The sequence below is a fragment of the Berghia stephanieae genome, chromosome 1 (assembly GCF_034508935.2).
Source record: "Berghia stephanieae isolate SIO BIC M18660-M18661 chromosome 1, UCSD_Bste_1.3, whole genome shotgun sequence".
Taxonomy (NCBI): Eukaryota; Metazoa; Mollusca; class Gastropoda; order Nudibranchia; family Aeolidiidae; genus Berghia; species Berghia stephanieae.
This window is the reverse complement of record NC_088360.1, coordinates 4,025,302-4,041,272: the sequence shown is the minus strand read 5'-3', so window position 1 is coordinate 4,041,272 and position 15,971 is coordinate 4,025,302.

The following is a 15,971-nucleotide window of genomic DNA, read 5'->3' as shown; positions in this document are numbered from 1 at the left end:
CTCCAAGAAAAAACAAACAAATAAAAAAAACAAAACATTATTTAATAATTCAAGAAAAAAATATTAGATAAAGAACAGTAAAAAACCTATAAAACTTAACTTTCAAATATCGATTAATTAAACTGACCCTCATCTTTTTCTTATTTGGTTGCATGTAAGGTGAACCGACGTTCGCATATTTGCAGGTCTGGTAACCCAATTCCTTATGGGCTTATTGTTGTTGTAATGGAAATCTCGAAAAGGGACGCAACATATTGTCCATAACAACAATGATAAACTATGCCCATAAGTGAGTTCGGATGTCAGACCTGCATATATGTACACGTCGGGGGAACATAAAGCTTGTAAATCGCTATACAATTTTCAGAAAGAAACAACATTTTTATTGACACTTGAAGAGAAGAAAGTGAATGAAGAGTCTTTTCCAGGGACTCAACTTCGTGCTGCTGACAGCGAAACTCGACTCTGGGATAACAGGTCTGAGGCCGAGTATCTTTTCACTGGACCAACCCAGGAACGTTTCCACAGAGTATGTCCTTGTTTCCAGGGACTCCACTTCGTGCCGCTAACAACGGAACTTGAACCTGGGATTACAGATCTGATGCCGGTGTCTTTCCACTGAACCACAGGAACGTTACGACAGAGTATGTCGTTATTTCCAGGAACTCAACTTCGTGCCGCTAACAACGGAACTCGACCCTGGGATTACAGATCTGAGGCCGGTATCTTTCCACCGGACCACTAACAGGACCGTGTCGACAGAGTATGTCGTTATAATTGGTGGGTATCGATACCCATTTATACTTCTAGATGACTCAGTGTTTAAAAATTTCGATTCTGTTTTGAATCTTTAAAGTTTAACGCCAACGAAGCAACGAAATATTCTCCGTTAAAATTGAGATTGTATGCTTACAGTCAACAAAGATGTAAATAAATATGATTTCTCATCGACCGTGAATATCGGATGAACACGTGACTCAGTTTGCGATGCAAGCAAACTCGTGTGACGTGGGTACGTAGGGGTGTTTCTTTTTACGAAACCCGCCTAAACCCGTCGAAACCCGCCGAAACCCGACAAAATTATAAGAAGTAGGCAGCAGTGGGGGCGGCGGGTTTCGGAGGGTTTCGGAGGGTTTCGGCGGGTTTCGGAGGGTTTTGGCGGGTTTCGGAGGGTTTCGGAGGGTTTCGGCGGGTTTCGGAGGGTTTTGGCGGGTTTCGGCGGGTTTCGGAGGGTTTCGGAGGGTTTCGGAGGGTTTTGGCGGGTTTCGGAGGGTTTCGGAGGGTTTCGGCGGGTTTCGGAGGGTTTCGGAGGGTTTTGGCGGGTTTCGGAGGGTTTCGGCGGGTTTCGGATGGGTTTCGGCGGGTTTCGGAGGGTTTTGGCGGGTTTTGTAAAAAAGAAACACCGGGTACGTATCGAATTTATTTTAAATGTTTTAAAATGTTATTTTATTGCATTTTTATAAAGCCAGGAATTCAACAATGTTATGCTTTGCAATGTTTGTAAAACTAAAATTTAGAAAAAATGTTTTCCCTTTTAGAGCGTTGGCTTTATAATGCTATGGTGTGACTCACCAAACTGATGTCGTAGATGGAGTCTTAATGTTGGCGAGCAGAGTTGATTTCTTGGAGAAAGCTTGTTACTCACATGCTCTCATCCTCTTTGGGGGTCCTAATAGCTCAATTTATAGAGCACTCAACTCACAAGCAAAGGGACCGAACTCTGAAGGACGGATCAATATTTGAAGGACGAGTGTTCTGGCCTTTTTTTAACGTGTTGTTTCATTGTACGGGCAGATCACCGTGTTGTATGTTGACATGTATATACGTCATACAGCGGATGATTGACGGCGCCATCGATGCCCGAGTGATTACCTTGTCGTGACCTTTAAAAATGCCAAGCGACGGTGGACGTGATCAGTCACCAGTTGGGTGACATGAGTATTAGGGCTGAGCATCAAGGAAAGGTAGGGCACTTTAGTGGTAGTATTTATTGTGCTGTGCTATGCTTTCGGTTAAATGTGTTGTTGGTTTATATTTTTGAGTGGGGGTTAAGGAATCACATTCCAAACTCGTAGGAGTAGTAGTAGTAGTAGTAGTAGTAGTAGTAGTAGTAGTAGTAGTAGTAGTAGTAGGTTTTGTTGTTGTTGATGTAGTAGTTGTAGTAGTAGTAGTAGTAGTAGTAGTAGTAGTAGTAGTAGTAGTAGTATTGGTAGTAGTAGTAGTAGTAGTAGTAGTAGTAGTAGTAGTAGTAGTAGTAGTAGTAGTAGAAGTAGTAGTAGTGGTAGTCGTAGTAGCACTACTATTACACGTACTACTACCACTACTAATAGTAGTAATAGGAATAATAGTCGTAGTAGTAGTAGTAGTAGTAGTAGTAGTAGTAGTAGTAGTAGTAGTAGTAGTAGTAGTAGTAGTAGTAGTAGTAGTAGTAGAAGTAGTAGTAGTAGTAGTAGTAGTAGTAGTAGTAGTAGTAGTATTAGTAGTGGAAGATAAGTGTGTCCCGCGTTCGAGTCCTGCTGTGAGCGGCGCGAAGTCGGGCTCTTTCAAATGGCTCATTATTCACATTGTCTCACCAGACTCATGTGCAAAATGAGTGCCAGTCCGTCAAAAACAAGAATTTTAAATTTCGCGTCATGTCTCGTTAAGTGTTGCTTCGGAGCATTTTATAATAGATGATACTACTAGGGACCCATCGTGAAGCGCTTTGGCCACTACTAGTGTATATTACGCTCTGTGACTGGTCGAGTTTAATTTCTTAAACGTCTCGGCTTTGAGATAATATTTTGACAACTTAGTTGTCATCTTTATCGTTCGGCATTTGAATACTAAATGTGCGGCTATGTGGTCTAGTGGTATGACACTCGCTTTCGGATCGGAATGTCCTGGGTTCGAGCATCGCGCTCGGCGCATAGTTGAGTCCTTGGAAAAGGCTCTTTACTCACATTCTCCCACCGTACTCAGGTGTAAAATAAGTACATGGCCGTTAACAGCGTTGTCTTTGTCTGAAAAATTGTAATATCGCCTAACAGGCGTCATGTCCTGTCCTACATGTTAAATGTTGCTGTTGACCAGGGACCCCTGGTAAAGCGCTTTGAGCACATTAGTGGATACTGCGCTATATAAAGCTCAATATAATTTAGGCGCATAGTTGAGTCCTTGGAAAAGGCTCTTTACTATTCTTTTGTCGTACTCAGATGTAAAATGAGTATCTGGCCGTTAACAGTGCTGTCTCTGTCCGAAAATAAAATTGCAGTACCGCCTAACGGGCGTCATGTCCCGTTCTACATTTTTTAAGTGTTGCTACTGGCTAGGGACCCCTTGTAAAGCGCTTTGGGCACTTTTAGTGGATATTGGGCGATAGAAAAGTTCAAGTTAATTGGTTACATAAGTAATAATAAACAAAAAGCGTTTTTTCGTAGTACGGCAATCCCACCCCAAGCAGCGTGGCTCAGCGGTACGGTCTTTGCTTCGTACCCAAAAGGTACCGAGTTCGACTACCTGCCTCGTTGTGTGGCCTTGAGCAAGTCACCTCGCCCTAGCTGATGTCTGGGTTCTTCCAGTCTTCCCTTGGAATTGACCATAAAGACAAATTAATTTCCGCTTAGTGGATGAATAAAGTGAATTTATTTATTTATTTTATTATTTATTACTTAACGAGCCTTAAAATAAACTGGAGGTTGTCAATTTAAGGGCCTTAAGATTGAAATTTAACCATTTCTAAAGACCTCCAGCATACAACAAATTGCTGACATTTTTTCAAGCCATTTCACTTCGAGGCAATGACCTTTTGGAGTCTAAAAAGAACAATATAAATTATATAATACGTTGTTGAATTCTTCAAAATTCTATTTTCGTCTTCTTAAATTAATTAGATGTAAATAAAGGATAAGGTTGAGTTTGAAGTTTAGTCACATAAATCATAATGACAATAAATATATAATGTTGGAAATAATAATAATAGTAATTATGACGATAGTGATAATGATATTAGTATTAATAATGATAATAATAATAATAATAATAATAATAATAATAATAATAATAATAATAATAATAATAATAATAATAATAATAATAATAATAATAAATAATAATAATAATGAATGATGATGATGATGATGATGATGATGATGATGATGATGATGATGATGATGATGATGATAATATAATATGAATAATAATAATAATAATAATAATAATAATAATAATAATAATAATAATAATAATAATAATAATAATAATAATAATAATGATTATGATAATGTAGTAGTTCTACTATCTATGAATTAGGGACAAGGTCAAATTTTAATATTGTTTTCTTGGTTGCTATTTCAGGTCCATATTAGGTTCCATCATATCTATGTCATTGGGCCATCCGAATGAAATGTGTAGCCTATAGTAACCCTTTTTTTGTGCGCGTCGAGTTTACTCTAACATAATGTCATTATCAAAGATGCCTACTTGAAAGTTCAAACATTTGCCATTCTTATGAAATAAAAACCTGTAACTAGTATTTTTGCTTTGTAAACGATCCAGAATCATTAGAAATAATGGATAAAAAATTATATCACCTCGTGTCTGTTTCCAAGATGTTACGCTCAGTTTCGTCTTTTTTTTTTTTAATCCTTCAACATTATATAGCTCATTTCCACTAAATGTGCTAACAGCGCTTTACAAGGGGTCCCAAGCCAACAACATTACTTAACATAAAGGACGAGGCATGACACACGTTAGGTTATATTTACATTTTTTTTTCCAGACAGAGACAAAGTTGTTAAAGGTTGGGTACTCCGTTTATATCTGAGTGCGGTGAGAATATGATGGTAATAATAATAATAATAATAATAATAATAATAATAATAATAATAATAACAATAATAATAATAACAACAACAACAACAACAACAACAATGATGTATATTTAGCATTGTATATGTGAGTAAAGAGCCTTTTTAAAGGATCGAGACTCGAACTATGGACCTTTTGGTCCGAAGGGGAATGCCATACCACAAGGCCACATAGCTGCACGGAGATAACAAAACTCATTCAGTTCAAATGATATAAATCTGCGTATGCAAAATCAACCCCCCCCCCCCTTTAATGAATGCTTCCTTTTGTTTGTATAGTGTTCTGAAAAACATTAGGTGTCAATTCGTACTTAAGTTGTATTTATAGATTTATAGAATAAAGAATGTCATACATTCAGATAAAGAACTACTTACTTGACTAAAGCATTTTAAAGAGTTCGTCGGGCCAATTATATATATATATATATATATATATTATATATATATATATATATATAATATATATATATATGTAAATATAATATAATTGACATATATATATATATATATCAACTGTACAGTTTTTCTTGTAAACCTAGATTGACGTTTTTGTGTGTGAATTGATAAGACGCGTGGCTTTTCTCTCTCTCCCTCTCACTCTCTCTCTCTCTCTCTCTCTCACACACACACACACACACACTATCAATCTTTCAATCAATCTATCAATCTTTCTGTCTATCTGTCTATCTATCTATTTATTTATCTGTATATCTCCCAATATATATATATATATATATATATATATATATATATATATAAATATAAATAAATATATCCCAATCTCTCTCTCTCTCTATCTATCTATCTATCTATCTATCTATCTATCTATCTATCTATCTCTCTATCTATCTATCTCTATATCTATATCAATCTATTTGCTTATCTATATATCTATCTATCTAGCTAGCTATCAGTCCATCTATCCATCCATCTCCCCATCTGTCTATCTATCTAACTCTATCTCCCAATCTATCTATCTCTATCCATCTCCCAATTTATCAATCAATTTCTCTAAATAGATTTCACCCTTTGCCCGAACGTTGCAGTGAAGTACTTACTTACATACTACATTCACACCAGACACAATCATCCCAAGTGACGCATGCAATCTAAAACCACATTTGATCGCATTCATTACTGCCATGCTTTGAAAAAAAAAAAACAACAAAAAAAAAACAAAAAAACAACAAATCGTAATAAATATTTTGGCCAGAAAACTCGTCCTCTAAAAATATTTACCTATTAAATCATTTTAATTTATCAATATTTGAAGGATGAATTTTGTGGCCAACTTGTTGAAAACGTGTTTGCTTTTCTTTTTATTTGACATTGTGTACTTCGTTACAGTTCATCATTTTTTATTACTTTTAAACTTGATAAATGGATCAACACAGTCACCAGAATAACCAATTACATAATAGTTATCTAAACTAAAACTTCCAATAAACTTTTGGAATATTTCGTCTTTTTATGTCTGACAGAATTTCAAAATATGTATCTTTCTATTCATTTCATAATATATAAGATTAAAAATAATTCTTTTGTCCGCCTAAAAGAGGGAATGCGTCTTTAAAGATTTTTCTAATGGTTGACTGGAATTACATAGTCGCATGCGCAGTGCAGTGCCATAAAGTTGCGGCTATGTGGTCTAGTGGTATGACACCCGCTTTCGGATCGGAAGGTCATGAGTTCGAGCCTCGCGCTCGGCGCATAGTTGAGTCCTTGGAAAAGGCTCTTTACTTACATTCTCTCACCATACTCAGGTGAAAAATGAGTACCTGACCGTTAACAGCGTTGACTTTGTCCGAAAAATTGTAATATCGCCTAGCAGGCGTCATGTCCCGTCCTACATGTTAAATGTTGCTGTTGACCAGGGACCCCTTGTAATCGCTTTGAGCACATTTAGTGGATATTGCGCTATATAAAGCTCAATTTAATTTAAGGCGAGATGACTTGCATTAAACCACAGAGCACGCCGGGGATTCGAACTCGGTACCTTTTGTGAACGACTCAAAGGCAATGCCGCTTGCCCTACCAAGCGACAAATTACAAAACGAATGTGTTCATCATCATCATTGCCTTTTTCACCCTGGGTCAGGGTGTAGGCCACAGACAAACAGTTTCCATCCTTCCCTATCCTGAGCTAACTTTTTTTTTTTAATCTCGTGCCATGTCTTATCACTTCTCTGTATATCATCTTCTTCATGTTCCTCGTGGCCTTCGAAGCTGCTTGTTCAGCGAAGACGCCATCGGGTCAGCAGAGTCCTTTCGGCTTTGTCTGTTGTCCTTCATAAATTCTGTCATTGCAGAAACTCTTCGGTCGCCCAAGCTAAAAAAAAAAAGGATTTGAACTGTCCTCGAATAAGTCTACTATTGGCGACAGAATCACAGCGCATTGATGGTTGTCTGATCTAAAAACTGACCTCTTAAATAGCAGGTCGCACGGTGTTACGATTTTAAAAAGTAGTACAGGAATAGGTATGGCGACAGTATATAACATATTTGACACAATCGTCTGACTTGAGTTAAGGAAATAAAGCTCTTTGAGCAAGTCTGTAAATCTAATATGGCTGCTGCGTTACCTTTCTGTGGAGGTCAAAGCGGTCATAGATCATCAATGTTCCCTACAATGTGTCAAATAACATGTAGCCCATGTATTCACTTGCTGTAATTTATAACCTATTGTTACTTTGAAATGGGTCACAGAAATGCTCGTGTGTTCTTTTAAAACAGAATATTATGGTTATTCGAGTATCTAGACTACTACGTAAGAGTAAGGCCCAGTCAAAATGTAAATGTCATGTTGACCCTTACATTATTTAGTACGTTGTCTAAGAATTTTATAACGGTGTACGGGTCATTTCTATGCTACTGCTTATTTTTTAGTACATTTTTTTTCACCCCCAGCATAGGTGCTAATTGTAACGTTACACCGTAAAAAGTATATATGTATATATACGTCCCCGAAAGAACAAAAGAAACGTTTCGTAAGACATACTTCATCAAATCCGAAAATAAAACACGGAAATATCCCGGTATGTTGGAAAATAATCATGTATAGTCGCACCTATCTATGCAGGTCAAGCATAGAGTTGAACTTCCTGATTTTCTGCTTCTGACTTCCATGTTTGCAACGATCGTTCGTTTTTATCTAGTACTAGTACAGTCCGTCCGTAAATAGACCAACATTTTTTTGATTGTGTCATTTGTATCAAAACACCAGAGTCCATCCTGGCTGTACCGAATGGACGTGTTGGGGAAAGTATATAATTATATATTAATAACAATAGATGGTATTTGTATAGCACATTTTCAAAATTGTACAATGCTCAATGCGCTTTACACCAGTTGAAAAAATGCATTTCTTGTGCCACAACCCACAACCCCCCCCCCTCCCGTCCCATACACACACACACACACACACATACGTAGACCCATAATATGTGTGATCCATCGCCTCAAAGCGGTATTACATAGGGGTGATTCAAAAGCCATTCGTAAATTTAAACTAAAAATGATCAGAAAATTGACATTTTAATATCTGCATCTTTAAAAACTCCATTCAGCCTCTTCAATAAATCGTTTATAGATAGAATGAAGTTGACGTCACTAAGGTCTTTGTTATTGTTTTATGCCAGCCATCTTTTTGAGTAATTCTCATTTATGTGCATAGATAGTTCGCAGATGACGTCACTCAGGTCTTTGTTATTGTTTTTTGCTCACAACATTGCCATCCGGAAGTATAACGGACCAACACACAAAACTGTGTGCAGCCATGAACGTTTATAGGCAGGCTAATACAGTTTAGGGAGAATTACTCATAAACGTGGATGGCAAAAAACAATAACAAAGACCTGATGACGTCAATTTTGAACATTCTGGAGAAGGAACTCCGCTCTTTGTTATTATTTTTAGATAACCATCGTATTGAGTAGTTCTCACTAAGTCATAATACCAACTAACCACACTTTTAAACGTTCAAGGTGATACCTGCAGAGTTTTGTGTTTTTGTACGTTATAGATCGTATGCGCTTGGCTAAGAAGCTCACAACATTCCCATCCGGAAGTATAATGGACCGATACACAAAACTCTGTGTAACCATGAACTGTTATAGTCTGATTAATACAGTTAAGTGAGAATTACTCATGGCAAAAAAAAAACAAAACAAAACAAAAAAAAAAAAAAAAAAAACAATAACAAAGACCCGAGTGACGTCAACTTCATTCTATCTATCTATCTATTATATATATATATATATATATATATATATATATATATATATATATATATATAGTATGCAGATGACGTCACTCAGGCCTTTGTTATGGTTTTTGCCATCCGCGTTTGTGAGTTGTTCTCACTAAACTGTATTAACCAGACTATAAAAGTTCATGGTTACACAGAGTTTGTGTGTTGGTCCGTTATACTTCCGGATGGCAATGTTGTGAACTCCTTGGCCAAGGGCATTCTATCTATATATATACGGCTGGCGGATGATGCGAGTATTTTACATAAACGCATAGAATCAATATCTTATCAAAGTTTTTATATTTTGCCATTTGGATTCAATTGTTCAAGTCCAGTTCACACCGATGTAATACCATTATGAGAACGTGGGCTGCATGTAATGTCATCGCCGACATTGAGGCAGCTTCTCGCAGTTCCTGTCTAAACACGGACGGCGTGAAAGAATTCAGATGATGCAAGGATTGTGGGAAGGTGTGAGGGGCGGACATGAGGATTATGGTAAATATTTTCTTCGAAACACAACATCAACAACACGAAACAGCCGTTCACATGTCTAGGCGATAAGTGCCAAAGTTTAAACATCTTAACTTTAACATTATTTTTAAAAAAAAACATTTTGTATAAGATTTTAAAAAGTAGTCATTCAAAGCCATTGGGTCTATGGAAATGGAGGTTATCCCGGTTTTTATATCGTGAAATGGACCAAACAATAGATACCCAGATAACCACGCCTCTCGGACCGATATCATGCATAATGCAGACAATAGCAGTGATTGGTAAACATAGCAAACGACACAGGTTTTACTATCGATGGTATGTGTCTAAGTAAAATACCCACTGTTCTACCGCTTGATGAATAAAACCAACGCAGAAAACTATGAGTAAACTAAAACGTTTATGATATGATCGAGGAAATCTTGTGATTACTAGTCACCCATCTGGAGGTTTAAAAACAATAACAATGATCAGAGAGAGAGAGAGAGAGAGGTCAATATCATTCACGTTATTGTTTATAAACAACCGACATTGTTTGTCCGAGCACGTGTGAAGGTGTGTCACAAATTCCATGTTTTGATTGGTCAAAAATCCACTGGTTAATTATTGGATTCAATAGTCTGATGTCACGTCGCCCAGCAACGGCGGCCATCGTGGTTCTAAACAAAGAAAATCGGTACTTTTTATTCTTCATGCTGGCTAGAACTTTTCATATGTCTTGTGATCAGAATGTGTAAAAGTCAAAACATGAGCAGATTTATGTTTTTTCCCCTCTGGATACGCTTTTATGCTCGTTGGAGAAATATTTCATAAGGGCGTCCGCCATTGTTCCGATAGATTAGAGCCAGTTACTAAGTTGCCATGCGACATTACGAGGGAAGTGACGTTACGACTGTTGAAGAGCATTGCTTCCTGTCCTTTGGATAGTACGCTAATCTATCACAAAGTACCTACCATCTGATCATAAAGATACAACTGCCCAATCACTGCTGTTGGGTGGGCAAGGAGTCGGAAAAAAGATCTTGGCCTCACCAAGGATCAATCTCTATCCTTTTGCGCGTGAAGCGAGTGATCTACCATGCAACGGAGCAATCGGAATTCCCCCCCCCCCCCCCCTGTCTTTATAAAATAATGACCGTTTAAAAAGTGCAGTATCCGAGTAATGTGCTCAGTCCTTTTCAAACTCTACCACACTCTTTGACATGTAGGTCGCGATCACATTTTTTTTTTTTTACGTTAGGGGCAACGCTGAAATCGGCAAGGTATCTAATCATTTTTACACATTTTTACACATGAGACAAAAGAGACTTCTCTTTGGTTTAAACTTTGCGCCGCCAATATCTGGACTCGAACCAGGGGCCTCAATGCAGACCAGCCAACTATTACGAAAAATTCGTAGAACTACAAAATTCCGTCTCCAATTTAAGAAATTCATGAGCATCTCAAAGCCATTAAAACAGTAAAAATGAAAATTTGGTACCAGACTGCATAATTTTAAGAATTGTGAAGTTGTTGGTCAAACCCTCATAAGGGTATATTGATGACTTATAAAGTTAACTATAACAACTACCATTTTCAACTCTTAAAAACTACAAATATTTACATTTTCAAGTAGGGAGGTCTGATTCGAGGTCGAAGCTGAGTGGCATAACTTAAGACGAAGCTGAGTGGCATAACTTAAGACGAAGCTGAGTGGCATAACTTAAGACTGGGATAATGAAGCTTTAATACTCCGATGTCCTTGTGAAAGAGTACATTGCCTCCATAGGAAATCCGCAATCAGATGATTATAAATAATCAACGCGATGCCTTATGTCCTTTTGGATTCAGTCCATCTGCCCAATAGTCTAATAAAACACACACACACACACACACACACACACACACACACACACAACCACAAACAAAAATGTAAATAATACGAATGATTATTATAATAATAATAATAATAATAATAATAATAATAATATAATAATAATAATAATAATAATAATAATAATAATAATAATAATGGTGATAATAATGATATTATCATTATTATTTATTATTATTATTATTATCATTATTATTATTATTATTATTATTATTATTATTATTATTATTATTATATATTATTATCATTATATTATTATTATTATTATTATTATTTTTATATTATTATTATTATTATTATTATTATTATTATATTATTATTATTATTATTATTATTATTATCATCATATCATCATCATCATCATCATCATCATCATCATCATCTCGTCATCATCATCATCATTATTATTATTATTATTGTTATTATTATTATTATTATACTACTACTACTACTACTACTACTACTACTACTACTACTACTACTACTACTACTACTACATAACTATACTACTACTACTACTACTACTACTACTACTACTACTACTACTATCTACTTACTAACTACTACTACTACTAAACTACTACTACTACCTACTACTACTACTACTACTACTACTACTACTACATACTACTACTACTACTACTATACCACTACTACTACTACTATACTACTACCTACTACTACTACTACTACTACTTACTACTACTACTACTACTACTACTACTACTACTACTACTACTACTACTACTACTACTACTACTACTACCTACTACTACTACTACTACTACTACTACACTACTACTACTACTACTACTACTACTACTACTACTACTACTACTACTACTTACTACTACTACTACTACTACTACTACTACTACTACTACTACTATACTACACTACTACTACTACTAACTACTACTACTACTACTACTACTACTACTACTACTACTACTACTACTACTACTACTACTACTAACTACTACTACTACTACTACTACTACTACTACTACTACTACTACTACTACTACTACTACTACTACTACTACTACCACTACTACTACTACTACTACTACTACTACTACTACTACTACTACTACTACTACATACTACTACTACTACTACTACTACTATACTACTACTACTACTACTACACTACTACTACATACTACTATACAACTACTACACATACTACTACTACTACACTACTACTACTACTACTACTACTACTACTACTAACTACTACTACTACTACCACTACTACTACTACTACTACTAAATACTACTACACTACTACTAACTACTACGATGATGATGATGATTTTATATTATTATTATTATTATTATTATTATTATTATTATTATTTTATAGTAGTAGTAGTAGTAGTAGTAGTAGTTAGTAGTAGTAGTAGTAGTAGTAGTAGTAGTATAGTAGTAGTAGTAGTAGTAGTAGTAGTAGTATAGTAGTAGTAGTAGTAGTAGTAGTAGTAGTAGTTGTTGTTGTTGTTGTTGTAGTAATATTATTATTCTTATCATCATCATCATTATTATTATTATCATTATTATTATTATTATTATTATTATTATTATATTATTATTATTATTATTTATTTTATTATTATTATTATTATATATCATCATCATCATCATCATCATCATCATCATCATCATCATCATCATCATCATCATCATCATCATCATCATTATTATCATTGGTATTTTTATCACTTTCATCATTATCATTCTCAACAGTAAGATTCTAAAAATAAACTCTAATTCTTCCTAAAATTAATCACTATTTACTCACCGTGTGTTCCCATTCACAGAAATAGACCAGATCGGTTTACTTAAAATTAGAAAAACCTTAGTCCCAACATCAGAATTTCATCTCACGTACAAATTATGTAGCGGTATCTGAATTAATTGTTAAATCAAATATCAAATCCATTGGCAAATAAATCACGAGAAAATGAAAGACACAGACATACAAAATACATTTTAAAATTCATGCTCGACTCTTTCAACTGTCGAGCGGAAATGACAATCTTGTTGACGGGAGCAATTTTGGGCGTCCATTACCAGCCCTTGTGTCAGTTGGTAATTACTGAACCGATGAACAAAGGGGGAGCAATAGGAACAACAATTAAACACAAAATGTGTTATATTCGTTTTAAAAAAGAAATTGAAATACAAGTAAATGGTCGACGTGTATATATATGCAGGTCTGACATTCAAACCTACTTATGGGCCTAGTTTAACATTGTTGTAATGGACAATATCTTGTATCATTTTTTGAGATTTTCATTACGACAATGAGCCCTTAAAGAAATGGGTTATCAGACCTGCTATAATAAGTACACCTAGTATATGGTACTACTAAAAGTACCTATGCGGCTATGTGGTCTTGAGGTATGCCACTCGCTTTCGGATCGGAAGGTCCTGGGTTCGAGCCCCGCTCGGGGCATAGTTGAGTCCTTGGAAAATGCTCTTTACTCCCATTCTCTCATCGTACTCAGGTGTAAAATGAGTACCTGGCCGTAAACAGCGTTGTCTCTGTCCGAAAAATTGTCATATTGCCTAATAGGCGTCATGTCACGTCCTAAATGTTAAGTGTTGCTGTTGGATAGGGACCCCTTGTAAAGCGCTTTGAGCACGTTAAGTGGATATTGCGCTATATAAAAGTCATTTTTAAGCTCATTTTTTAAAAAAAATTAAAGAGAGACCCTAGTCAAGCTCGACAACAATATCATATCAGTATGACCCCTGACCCCGATGCTAAATTTTGAATTTTAAGCATTATCTTTAAACTCATGGTCCAAACAAATGCCATTATTGAGGACACATTGAGTTCTGTTTCTTAAACAAAATTTAAAAAATAAGTAATTTCTTCATTCTGATTATATTTGGGTCAGTTGGTAGAACACTCGCTTCACAAGCAATAGAACCAAGATCGATCCCCGGTGTAGTCGAGAATTTGTTTGTCTGACACCCCCCCCCCCCCAACACCCCCACACCCACCCACGGCCATCCTCAGCAGTGTTTGGGTTGCTGTCTTTGTTAGATCTGGCTTACAGTACTTTGCGCTAGACTAGCATCCTATTCAAAGGATAGCAAGCAATTGCTATTGTTCGTTTCAAGCTGTAGATACCCGGATGAACTCCGGCTCCACGGGCTAAATGTTTCTGAAAGACTATATTCTGATCGTTTTTTTACTTCAATGCCAATTTTATCTATCTTGTTCATTCTTACATAACACCAGGTTGGCCTTGCCGATCACAAACATACTTTGGTATAATTTACACCACACTCACGCATTGTGCTATACGAAGCTAAACTAATTCCTTCATTCAACACAGTGCACGGCGAATATTTTGAGCGTCTCAAGAGCATCAGATTATTGAACTCCTGAGATATGAATTTCGAACAAGTTCCCAGTATCGCTGCACAACCTTGGGAGCGCGAATTGGAAACGATTTCTCATGACCCAATCAAGGTGCTCGACAGAAAGGAACAGGTCATCATCTTCAGACTGAGAACTGGACACAACCAGTTAAAGGAACATATGTGGTGGATGTCCAGAGCAGGTGCCTCTGGACAATGTGACTGCGGACTTGAAAATGAAAATGGACATCATGTCCTAATGGAATGTCCAAGGTACAACCAGTTGAGAAGGAACTTCTGGCCTGACCCAACCCCATACACAAAGAAGCTGTAGGGCAGTGAGGACGACCTCAGGACCACTGTGGGCTTCATTCACCAGACCGGACTGACCATGTGACGTGACGGGAACGAAGAAGAAGAAGAAGAAGGAAACGACTTCTGAGATTTTGAACGCAGGAGCTCAAGAATACAAAAAAAAAGTAATCCTTCAGAGCTGGAGCCCATGGAGCCGGAGTTTATCCCGGTTATTGTAGCGCGAAATGGACAATAGCAATTGCTTACTACCCTTTGTATAGGACTCTAGTCTATCACAAAGTACTTTCCATCAAATCTAACAGACCCGGGATCGATCTCGATCCCTTTGCGTGTGAAGCAAGTGCTCTACCAAATGAGCTATCCGGATCCCCACCCTTCCAATAACCTCACCTACAATATTATTTCTTATCAAAATGTAGATATTCCCTTTTACACCGACTGGTTCTGGAATTCAACGATTTGACATAAGTTAACAATATCATTGTGCTCAAGATATCATTGCGCGTTTAAATCTATTTTTAGTACATCGGATGCGAAAAAAAAAGTGAACTTCTGTGTTGTTGTTGTTTTTTTTTTTCGGTTTTTAAAATGTTATTTTGCTTCTTTTTTTTTTTTTTTGTTTTCTGTTTCTTCTTCTTATTCTTTTTGTTTTTTGTTGTATTTTTCCCTATAAAGAACAAATATGGACGTCTCATAACATTGTTGCTATTATGCTATAGTAATATAGGGTTTTCCTCCAAAACGAAAGGGGTATATTAGTATAATATTTTGTGTTTACCTACCATAATGGAAAAGTTGGGGTGAGGGTGGCAAA